The sequence below is a fragment of the Molothrus ater genome, chromosome Z, assembly GCF_012460135.2.
Source record: "Molothrus ater isolate BHLD 08-10-18 breed brown headed cowbird chromosome Z, BPBGC_Mater_1.1, whole genome shotgun sequence".
Lineage (NCBI taxonomy): Eukaryota > Metazoa > Chordata > Aves > Passeriformes > Icteridae > Molothrus > Molothrus ater.
Window position 1 is genome coordinate 54,074,571 of NC_050511.2, and position 12,991 is coordinate 54,087,561.

A 12,991-nucleotide genomic window follows, 5' to 3' on the forward strand; every position below is an offset into this window, starting at 1 on the left:
AGGGGATTATCTTTGAAATACTTTTAGAAAGGCAGAACAGTATTGCATATAGATCCATCAGAAGCTCTTTGTGCTATTTTGGAGATGAGATTGGACAATTATGCTTCAAGGAGGCAGGACTGAACCTAATGAAGAGAATCTTTATTTGGAGAATTGATCTTTCTCTTGAAACAGATAACAATTTTCTCAATTTTATTTGTCTTCTGTGAGTGCTGAAATCTTGGAAGATTTTTTGTTGTTGCTGTTTTGATTGTCTGAAGGGGTGCTACTGTTCATTTATCTCTTAATTGTCATATCACTGGCTCTGGGGAATGACCTGGAGGGTCCACCCTGTGGCAACAAAACTGAGAAATATTCTGTTCCTTGTCTGAGGCAATCTGCTGATGAAACTGTCCATGAAAACCTTCAACAAATGATCTATAAATTCAAAGTCTTCTTCAATTTTTTTGTGGTTACAGGTAGGGGATCTGATGGTATCATCTATTTGATGTAACAGCTGAAGAGTTCTGAGAGTTCTGAGTCACAGTGGCTTGGGAGAGGCTGTGGCTGTCACCAGGATCTGAGATCTTTGGGATAAAGGGATACAAAGCACTCATTTCTTAATGGGAATGAAGAAATCATTCATTCCCAATGTCTTGTAGGAAATTCAATCATTCTCATTCAACAATTTGTTGCCCATAGGAGCCATTCCCAAAGCCACCAAAGTATCCTTTTGCCCTCTGGGAGCTTTTGGACTGGTGGGTGTGGGGCTAGAGGCACCAAAATGGGTCATGAGTGGGGTCTCAACAGCAAAAGGGATCCCAGGGAGGGAGGAGGATTCTTTGGAAGGAAAATTTGGATGTGGCCAGCAAGGAATTGCTGCCCACTCGCCCCATTCTGTGGTCATCAGAAATTTAAATTCTTTTAAAATATCTGTTTTGGATCCAAATCAGACCAAAACTGCACAAGAGGAAAAAAATAATTTCTAACAATCAAAAATATTCTTTTTATAGGGGATTTTCTTGGCTAAATTTCCAGAAGAAGATTTCCATGTTCTGCATATTATTTAGTATATATAAGCACTGCCTGATGAAAACTGATACCATGGTTCAATGTGTTGTCTTGGTAGCAGCTGTGACTCATAATTTGCATTTAATCTGGGATATTTTATTTCATTTTGGAATTTTAGTAGATTTTTTTATCTGTTTTCTTTAGACTTTATTTTCACTCTTTGGAACATCTAAGTTTGAACAATTAGAATACTTTAAATCTTTCTTAATATAAACCTTCAGTATCCTTATTCCAGATATGAATCACTGCTGATATGCTCTTAGCCAACTTTTAACTGGATATTATGTTTGTCTCTGGTATATCTGCCACCTGTTTATATAACTTGATTAGAGATTTATTAACTCTTTCTCTGAATTATATATATAACCTTCATAGAAATTGTAACAGTTTGAAGGTCAGTCCTTCACTAGCAGACTGCTATAAAAGCCTCATTTTAAGGTGACAGGATTATAATACTGGAGAACTAAGCAAATAACTAAATTGTGCAACTGCCTTTAGCTCACACTACACTGCAGTCCTGTTGGCTGCAACTGGTATTTGTACATAGCTTTCTGAAGGCAGAAAGTCTATGAATGCAATATGGTCTTTTATTTCTAGCTGGTGTAGCAGAAAAAAGAGCATCAAAAAAAACCCCAAACCATAGCTATAATTAATCTGATGGATGTGATGAAAATATGAGGAGCAATCCAAGTCAATTTGAAGTATTTTTCTTCAGTAGTGGCTCAATATGAAGCTAATGAATGATTTGAGCTATTTCTGAAATCACCATCTCTGCAGCCTACAAAGGCACTTTGAAATAGTCCTGTTATCAAGCTAATAGTGGGGGGGAAAAAAAGGAACATAATCTATTCTTGTTGATTTTTGGCACTATCTTTATGCTATTTGCTTGGTTTTGGACCTTCTAAGGTCAATTACAGAAGTAGCATAGAATTTCTCCTTCTCTAAAGACATGTATTGACTCCTGCAGATGTTTACACTTTTCCCTGATATATTTGAGAGAGGCCAAAGTTTTCATTGGGCAGCAGCTTCCACTCAACAGAAAAAAGCCCAAAACCAACCAACCAAGCAACCAACCAAGCAACTTTGATACTCAGATTTAGAAAAAATTGATAGATCTAAAGCTGGCTGAAATTTCCAGGGACTACTGGATGTTCATGAATTTTTCTGGTGGGTTTGTGAGTCATGTGCTCTCTTTCCCAGAACAGCCTAGATACTGCAAGGCTTAGGACAGCAGTGTCCCTTCCCCTTCTTGTTCTGCTTTAGTTTGCTGGTTTGGATATTATGCCAGTTGTTGAAGAGCATTACTTGGGCTGCTGGAAACAGCTTGTGGTATTGGACACTAAATATTTATTTCCCATAGCTTGAGTACTGGTGGCTTTGAGTTAGCAGGGAAGAAAAGAAATTAATTATGTGATCCAGGTAATGACTATCTGCCTTCTGTGAATGAGTTCCTAAATATGCACGAGGGCATTTTTTTCTGACCATCCTCTGGACTTCTTCCTTTTGCACTAGGGTCTTCAAAAGGTTTGTTGCTACTTAGTTTTCAATGTTTCTCTAGCTAACACCCCTTCCAACGATTTCTCACTTATTTTCTTTTTCCCTTGGGAAGCAAACAAAAATGTTTGGAGCTATCTGGTTCTACTATGAATTTTAAGCTAATTTTTTAATAAGACATAATCATGCAGGCTACTTTTACGTATCCTTGCATAAAGTTGTATGTCAATTAAATAAATAACATTTTAAAAAATCTGAATTGCTTTCATTTTATTCTCATTTCTTGCTGGCAAAAGACTCTTGTGGTGAAGGGGGGAAAGAGAGGTAGAAAGACAAAAGCATTTTGCTGTGGTAAATTGAATGCAGTGGCAGTACAAAAATGGAGACTTTTTTTCACCCTGTTCTTCAAAGGATTGTTTTGGTTAAAATGTCAAAAATGCCCAAGGGCTTACCCTGTGCTGAATGGACTATGCCATCTGTTTGTGTAATGAGTGACTTGGTATGCATAAACTGTTACCTAGGTGGTAGGATTCTCAGTCTGTCAGCTCTCCTGTCAACTGCTGTCCTTGTTGCAACTGTGACCCCTGAAGGAATTAGTTGCATGATTGACTGGCTGATGATGATTGACATCCACACACAATTCACACACAATTAACTCTTTAGCTGCAGCCACCATTGAAGGTGATCTCTGTGTTGTTAATCTGCAGTGCAGGTATGCTGCTATTCCCGTGCCAGTGAGCTTGCACAAAGTAAATATGATTAGGCTGATAAGTGGAAGCTGGACAGAGATACAGGGTTTTCTCTTGAGTCTAGCTGCTTTCTATCACCTGCAACAGCACTGTTTCTTGGTCTAATTTTGAGGGAAGAAAAAAAACTGTCACCCTTAAAGTAGCTGAATATTTAAGGTTCAGCTTCCAGCTCTCAAAACTCACCTTATCTGGACTCTTGTCTGAAGGAAAGAGTTTGATATCTGCTATGAAATTGCTGAAGTCCAATCCAGTGTGCAGAATTGAGGCAAGGGATGGCTTTCACCTCTCCTCTAGAGTTGCTCAGAACAGTGGGTGGAGTCTCCATTCCCTCAACTGGTTTCATAATGTAATTCATGTCAGGGGAGCAGTGGACTCTAATATCCATGCTTATCAAGGATGACCATGTTCAGTCTTTCTGCAAAATACAAGACTGGAAAAAAGAGCATCTTGAGACAGATTTTGAAATTTTATTGCACTAAAGCATATCGAAAAGTTTCCTTTCCTGTGTAGATAGATAGAAGATCTAAATTATCTAAGTTTTTTCCCAAAAAAAATTCAAATACAACTCTAATAGGTAGTAAATAACAAACAAGCCTGTCACTGTTATAAATACTTCCTGATAGCTTCTTGTCTAAATGGTTAAATTATGATTCTTATTCAGAATTCATCTCTAAGAGATTAGATGTTAAAAGCCCTAATCTGGGGACCCATTTTTCACAGTGAATTTTCCCACTTAATTCATGCATGACCCAACTTGTTTAACTTGTACTTTCATTTATGTCTTATTTGAAAGGCAGACCATCACATGACTGAGTGACTTTTATGTCTGGGCATCTGTGTTTGATCTGACCAAGTCAATGACAGTATTCCAGTTGTATTAAGAGCAAAAAAGAATGTGTGGAGTTGTACTCCATTTTTGGCACACTAGGCATATAGTGAAATGATTTCTTGTTAAGAGAAGCCTTATGGTAAATTTAGGTTCTGATCTACAAAAGGTTTTTGATGTACAAAGGTTTCATTGGATGATGTAAGCTGAGACCAGTAGCTTAAATCCAAATAGAATTGAAAACTTTCATAAATGCTGTATTCTCAGCACAAATGGCCAACATAGATTAGCAGCTTTTTGAAAAATGTAGCAAAAAGAAATAGGTATTGGCATGCAGGGTACAGTGGGAATTTATTCTGAATGTAATGTCAGTTTAGACTATCTTTTACTGGGACCGGAGGTGGTGAACTGCTTTTCAGAAATAGGAAATATTTAGCTGGTTCAAATTGGTTGTGGGAGCTTTGGAAGGAAAACATTAAATGCTTTCATAAACAAACAATGTGATACTATTTCATTATTTAACCATAAAGCATCTACTAAAGGATTTGTGTTGCACTGCCATTAACATATTTTAAGAATACATTTTGGAAGGAATATGAAATTGACCATGTGTGTTTACAGTAATATTTGCAAATGAAATGTTTTTACTAGTACTGCCTAACCACTAGGAATGGGGAAAAAATGCAGTTATTTGTGTTCCGATTGTGAAATGATGTGTAATTTTCTTCTGTCTTTCTTTTTTTTTTTAAACAATATTATCAAAGAGGCATAGAAACATAGAATGGTTTGCTTTGGAAGGGGAGATTTAAGATCATCTAGTTCCCACCCCTCTGCCATGGGCATGGACACTTTCCACTAGACCAGGTTGCTCAGAGCCCCATCCTGCCTGTCCTTGAACAACTCCAGGGAGGGGCATCCACAATTTCTATGGGCAACCTGTACCAGTGCCTCGCCACTCTCACTGTAAAGTTTTTTCTAATATCTAATCTAAAACTACTCTCTTTCAATTTGAACTCTATCCCCCTTATCCTTTCATTACATGCCCTTGCAAATACTCCTTCCCCAATATTCCTGTAAGTTCCCTTCAGGTATTGAAAGGCCACAATTAGGTCACCCTGAAGCCTTCTCTGCTCCAAGCTGAAAAAAACCTAGTTTTGTCAGGCTTTCCTCAAAGGAGAGGGTCTCCAGCCCTCTAATTATCTTGTTGGTCTTTTTCTGGACTTGCTCTACCAGGTCCATGTCCTTCCTGTGGTGGGACCCCAGAGCTGGACACTGCAATGGGGTCTCGCCAGAGCAGAGCAGAGGGGCAGAATCCCCTCCCTCACCCTGCTGCCCACCCTGCTTTGGTTGCAGCCCAGGACAAAAAAAGCAAAAGTTTATCAAAATATAAAATGTAATGTATACTATTTACGTTACCCATTTGAACTATCTATATCAACTATACAAGATTGAAAGTAACTTGTAGTTTCATGTAGCCTTTTTCAGTGACACTCAGTTGGGCTAGTGATGTGCATACAGACAAAAAGAACTCTTCTCACTTCAAAGAGCTGATGTTTAACCTTGTTTAAAGAGAGCTATGTTGCTGTAAAAAAATAAAAATACCGCACCATTTCATCTTGGATGCATAAAGCAGGTAGCTAAACCAAGTAACAGTCATTAGAGACAGATGTCATTGTATTAGGAAAAGCTTTTCCTCTCACTGAGTTCCAGCAGTTCAAGTGTTATGGTTAAAAACAAACACCAAAACAATCACCAGTCTCAAAGTCTGAGAGAAACCTTCAAGGCCCTGCACCAAATGAGATACTTGAAACACGCTTCTGTGCTAATGATTCTAGTAGGCACAGTTAGAGGGGAAAGTAAGGAAGACTTTTCAAAGATGAGCATATTACATGAAAAACTGCATACTGAGTGAATTGAAGAGGCCCAGGAAGACAGAGATAGCACTTTATGGCATCTTCATCTATTTCCAAAAATACACTGCAGACAAAATTCTGTTATAGGCAAAAGGATTGAGTGCATCCTCGGCAAATTTGCAGATGACACCAGGTGCAGTGACACTCTTAAATAATGGGATGTCATCCAGAGGGACCTGGAGAAGCTTGAGTAGTGGACCCATGGAAATATCATGAGATATAATAAGACCAAGTTCAAGGTGCTGCATCTGGGTTTAGACAATCTCTGTTATCACTCCAGGCTAGGGGAAGAAGGGACAAGAGCAGCCCCTGTTAGAAGGGCTTGAGGGTGCTGGTGGGTGAGGGGCTGGACATGACCCAGCCATGGGCACTAACAGCCCAGAAAGCCAGTTTTATGCTTAAAACTAAGCAACTTTTGTATAAATGACAAAATTATTGCCTTGATTTGTTTATAACTTTTCCTTTCCGACACTTGTAGGTCATGAATTCATGCAATGACTATGGAAGAAATAAGAAGCAATTCTTCTGATTAAATATTTCAAACGTAAGAGGAAGAGAGATGTCTTCCTCTGGAAATGTTTAGCTCTTGACTACTTCTGTGAGGTGTGTTAATTAATCCTCTTTAGTGATTCATGTCTGGGGTAACTCACATTACTCCAGCCACATAGATTTGTGAGTGCTGGGTATTGCTGTTTTGAAAATTACTTCTACCCAACTAGATTTCATTTTGAGCTTTGTGGCTGTGGGGACACAAGCTTTATCTAACGATCAGGAGACATGGCTCTATCTGGCTTGTCTAAATGTTTTAGTTATTTTTAGCAAAACCAGTGTTGCCATTATTATTTACAGGATTCAGTTGGGACCAAAGTTAAAGGACAAAACAGAATAGCATCTGAGTCAGAAATTGAGAGGTGAAAAGAAAGAAATATGAATATTTGAATAGAGGATGGTAGATTGAATGGTAGAATTGTTTCAATGATGGAATACAGAAAAATATGGCTATTTGGGAAAGACCATATCAAAAAAAAGACAGCACGAGAGAAAGTAGCAGAGGGAATTAGAAGATGATGTGAGATGCTTAAATGTTTTCTCTTGAGAGGGGGACAAAAGCAAGAGAAGTTAGTTCATGTAGAAACATATTTTCTGTTAATGAATTGTTCATTTCAGGTATGGCAATATTACAAAGCCAAAACAAGAAAATGCAGAGTCAAACTGAAATATTTATGGAAGAACCAGAAAAAACCCCGTAGTTCCTATATGCATGTCTAGACTATATTGTTCCTTTATTCAGCAAAGCAAAACACACTTGTAAGAAGTATATGTGTGGAACCAGAAAGGTATTGCACACTGGAGAAAATTAACATCAAAAACTGAAAGCAGTTACATTTTCTTCTGGCAAAGAGAGCATTTTTTCTATAGAAAATGCTTCTCTCTTTGGTTTAATTTACACCAATCCTGCTGTATTTAAAAGAATACTTTAAAAATAGCTAATAAAATTGTTAATTGCATCTCTAAATCCTATTTTAAAGATATTACTGATAGTAACAGTGGGCAATTTTTTTTGTTTGCACATTAGTTTGCCATATAATAACTTGAATTAAACTTTTCATCTTTCTAGAGACAATGACAAAGTACACTTTTCTTAGTCCCATGGAGACTGATAGCCTTCCCACAGCTAGCTCTTTCAAACATACCAATTGTTCTGGATTTAAATTAGTAATATTAATCACTGTTTCCAGTCTCTCACTATACTGAAGGATAGATTGACTTCCTTTCAGATCTAAGGACTTTGTTTGTCCAAAAACCTTTCCTCTGCCTCATCAGTTAATTTATTAAAGCAAAATTTTGCTGCTAAATATTTGGCCTGGATCCAGCCTGGGATCAAAAGAACAAGAGCTCTGTTGGTTCCTTTTGATAAATTTCTTCTCCTGAAGTAGTGAGGCAGACCAAGATGCTTTCTTTGCTAATTTACAATAATCTGTGTATTTTTTGGCAACATTTCTACCTATTTGTTAGTGATTTGTGGAAACATTCTGTGTGTTGAAATTCAACTGGCCTATGCCTGCTGCAAAAGTTGAATTAGAATCTCTACATAGATTTCATGGTCTACTTGACACTGTTTAAATTTATATTAATGTTATTAAGTTAAAACCTAATTGCGATAGAATGTTAAAGTGAGTAAAAACATTAAGTTAAACCATACCCATTCTGTAGACTGTAGCAACTCCTAGAAAGAGGTAATAAGGAAAAAAGTAAATAAAAAATTTTAATATCTGTGCAGGAAAGAATAACAGAGGCTAAAATTTCTGGCACAAAAAGAGATGAGGCGATCTAAGAGAGAGCACAACCCGCATGAAGATTAATGGATACAGAACACCTGTTTTGGGGCATTGTTTTAGCAGTGTCTATGCATAGATATAAATGCATAATACTTAACAGTGTGAATCTTCATCCATCTTACTGCTTAGAATATTACTTATACAATTTATTGATAGTGTGTTTATTTACAATGATATTTTATGGACCTAAACACAAACCGAAAGTAATGAGCAATTCATGTCACTAAATCCATTTTTATGTGAATTACCATATTCAGAAAGCTGTAACAGTAGTTAATGAACCTTGTTGATGTTCTTGTTAGAAATGCCTGACTTAGACCCTGATCTCCTCTTTAAACCTTGGTAATGATCATGCCTTCATAATTTAAAATGTTTATTGTTTCCCTTCATGATACCATAATTGTAATAGTCATTTTTAAAAGCATTTAGTAAAACTGGCTTGCAGAAATAATGAAATATTAAAGTTATGTTTGATTTTCTGTCTCCAAATCTAACCCTCTTTGTAGATCTAGTAAGGACAAAATCCTTATGCATTTACAAGGGTCTAAAAAAACATGGGTTGACCAGGAAGCTGCAACTGCCTGCATATGTTCCACCTTAGCAGTGCACACCCTGACTTCTTTTGCAAGGCACTGCAAACTAAAATGTGTATCAACAGATATTTAAGATAGTCTTTTGTGACTACATTCTGAACATTATTTTCTTTACAACAAAAGGCATTTGTAATATGTAAGGAAATTAAGTTGATAAAAAATAATCACAACTTTTTAAAAACCACAAAAATGTGTGGTTCAGATTAGGGTGTGGAAGAAGAGGGGTAAGTGTGGAAATAGTTTGTTAATAAGATTTTAATTGGTTTGTGGATAGAGTGACTAGTAGTTCTTGAACAGACAGATGACTTGAGTCATCTCTGTCCTCCTTATGGGGCTGTTCTCAGCCCAGGATTGTGATTGTTCTATCACAATCCACATTCTTTTTCTCCACTGGAGTTCTTATCTCCTTCTCATCTCTTTTCATTATCCTCTCTCCAAAGACCAGAGGAAGCCTCTGATGTTGCAAAGCAACCAAAATAAATGAAAGCTTCTTTAGAAGGCCTCAAAAGAAGTGACTGTGGAATGAGTAATTATTTAACATACTAAGACATTATTTTCTGTCCTGTGTTATCCTGTCTACAAACCTGTCCTCTTGGACAGGGCTTTAAATGGAAAATAAACAGGACAAGTAGTTCGGTTGTTCAAAGACAGAAATTCCTTTGCAACAGGATCACTGAGAGAAAATCTGTATCTTGAGAAATCTGTGGGTAAAGTAACTAAACTACTTGCTTCACGGATTGAGGGGAGAGAATATTGAGACGTGAGTGGCTCTGTAGTAATTAAAATTCGTATGTTCTGGTGTTGGTTGTGGTTTTGGGATTTTTTTTAAGAATACATTTTATTCCTGCAGGTAGCCATGGCTAATGCTGTTGCTTATTTGTATTCAAAACCAACCTAAACCAGCTAAACTACATCTGTCAGAAAATCCTTTTTCTCTCCTTTCTCTCAGCATCCAAACACTAAGGTTTATGTTTGAATTCAGCTGCCCCTTTGATGTCTGATTATTTAGCTGGTTATTTCAGAACTCAGGTTAATTGAGGACATGGTCTACAGTTGACTCAAGAGTTACTTTAATAAGATTATATTTATTAAATTGATTAAAGAACTGTTTGTCCCCATAATCGACTATGAGAATGTTATTTGTGGTATTAGAAATGGATTAAGATACACTCAGCCAAATTAAACATTTTGTATAACAAGTTTTATTTGTGGAGAGTAGTACTGCTGGATTTTGCACGTGTCTATTTTCACTTGCACTAGTGCATGTCAGGGAGCAGCCTTTTCTGCATCTCATTTGCTTACAGGCATCCACTGACCTGTGCTAATCTTTCCACCTGGCAATTGCTTGGTATGTAGCAGCATGGCAGTGCACCAGATATGGGAATCGGGCAGGAATTCCTAGCTGTCCATAGGTCAGGGTCAGTGAGTTGTCCTTTTTCAGGGGCTTTCCCTAGGTTTCTACTATCACAGCTTTACAGAAAGGCACAGCTTCCTTACATCTCAGCAAAGAGGCAAAGAATTATTTCAATCTGAAAGAATATCTGTAGTTTTACCCCTTTTGAAAACACAATAAATACTGACAAAATTAAAGAAATACCTCAAAAGAAATTATTTTATTGATTTTATTTTTGAATAAATAAATTAATTGTTGGCATTGAAAAAAATCACACCATAGAAAGACGAAGACAGAATTTTTTGGAAGCTTCAGGAAATATTGTCAGTGAAATTTCCCTTAGAAACATAGCTCTGCCACAATGGAGGGAAATTCAAAATATAGACAGCCTTCCCAACATAACTGTGAAGTTATCCCTTCTTTTTACTTCAATAAATCACAATGAGGTTCATGTTAGCTCTTGCAGAAAAGTCTGCTTATCTTCTTTGTTCCATAAAATTTCTCTGTCCAAAATGATCTTCGAAGCACTTAGACAATGGGTACTTGCCTCTCTGTTAGTTATCTGCAGAGGTATGACTGCAGTCACACTTCAGCTCAGAGAAAGAAATTGTTCCATGCTAGCTACTAATTTCATTTTGGTCTCAGATTATGAGACCATTTATGGAAGCAAAATTATTAGGCTCAGTTATTAAAACTACAGTTTATTATTTTGTTTAAAGACACACACCTTACTTATCATGGCCAAGATTTTAGTTTTGACACCAGAAATTGTTTATTAGGAATCAATTGACGTTTTTTAACCAGTAAGATATAAACAGCTTTGTGAAACACTGTAGAATAGTCATTTATCATAAATGTGCTTCAAAAGTATGATGAAATACAAGATAAAAAACTTCTAACTAGGAAATTTATTTTTTAAAACTATTTAAAACCTAACCAGAATTTTAAAAAATTAAAAGCCGACAGCAGACTTTGAAATTGTAATCAAGGGCCTTTGTATACTAAAGAGCTATTTTAAGATTTTTTTTATTCAAGTATAAAATTAGGAGAATTTAACTTTATAAATTTTGAATATTTTGGTGGTTATAGAGTTTTCATGTTTATTGTCTATAAACATGAGAGAGAATGGGCATGAGGTTTTGCCACTGAGAATTGGTGAAAACAAAGCAACTGATGTCCAACAAGATTGCAAGGATCTTAAAACAACAGAGGATTTAATGACCCTAATAATGGTACATTCTGAATTCTTCTGCATGTAGAATTAGGTATATAGGAGTGAGTGGAAAGCTCTTATGCAAGAGTTTTGATGGAAGTTACTGATCAGACAGTGCCTCCATTAACTTTCATAACACTTGTGAAGCTGGAAAATGCTAGTATCTCAAGCTAGATATCACAAAGATTTATGAATAGAATGACTACCAAATCATAGTCTACTCATCTTTAGACAAGATGAAGACACAGGCAGATGCAGAGCCTGAGGGCTTCCTCCCAGTCTGTTCTGAACAGTATCTGTATAGAGCCTGCCATGTGTATGCTCACGCTTTCTAAAAGACATATTTCTTAAGACAAACTCTGGTATTGAAAATATCAGTGCATCACAAACTGGAAAATGCAGATCATGTTTTTAGATGCCTACTGTTTAAATAAGCAAATATACCAAATCCAAAACTTAGAACAAAACAGGTATGGTATTTCCAAAGTGCTTCAATGTTATAAACACGCAGAGCTGACTAGGAAGGTCAAGAGGGTCAAATTGCATGTTTAAGTCTCTAACATTTTTTTCTCTCCAATTATAGGGTTTTTTTTTTTGTCACATCTTCTTTGCCACTTGGAGCAGAATTCTGATATTCTTTTTTTTCTGCTTCCATACATTTCATGTCCAATATTATTCTCTAGAATTATGCTAAGCTCAGTATAATTTTTTCCTATACTCAGGGAAACTAAAATTTTAGAATGGAGTGGCATATCATTTGAAAAAGTGAGACTCCTTTCCTGAGTCTTCAGAGGTAAAACTATTGAAGTTTTAGAGAGTGCCAACTGCCAACTGCCCAGCATTTAAGATGTAATGCCATTAGATTTTTGTTATCCTTTTTTTTTCTTTTTTTATTGTACAACCTGTTTTCTTTAGTGGTTCATTAGTGCTGTTTTCTTTAGTGCTTTGACATTTTTATTGCAGATATGATAACATGGACTATGAACTGATAAGTGAGCTGCATCAGTTTCTTCTACCTCACTAACTATTTAACAATTAGGATTTTTTCAGAATCCTCGTACATATCAGGTTTAGCTCTGCTGGAATAGTCAACTTAAGATGACTGAACAGTCTTTAAAATCTTTGTAATGTACTGCTAATTCCTTTGAGTTCCTGCTTTTCAGAATAAGTCTTTGTACTCTCTTCTCTATTTTCCAAGATGCTTAAATTTGATCTAAAAAGATGATGTTAACCCAAAATATTTTTATTTCCTTGTTCTTATGGAACACACATGAAACGTATGCTTATTAGTTACAGGAACTAATTTAAATCATAATGTTTTCAAATGGCCAATATCAAATAAACTTGGGCAGGAAACATCAGTGCAACACGGTAAACAAGCTATGAAGTGCATCTGAGTGCGAAGATGATTATCCAGGGAT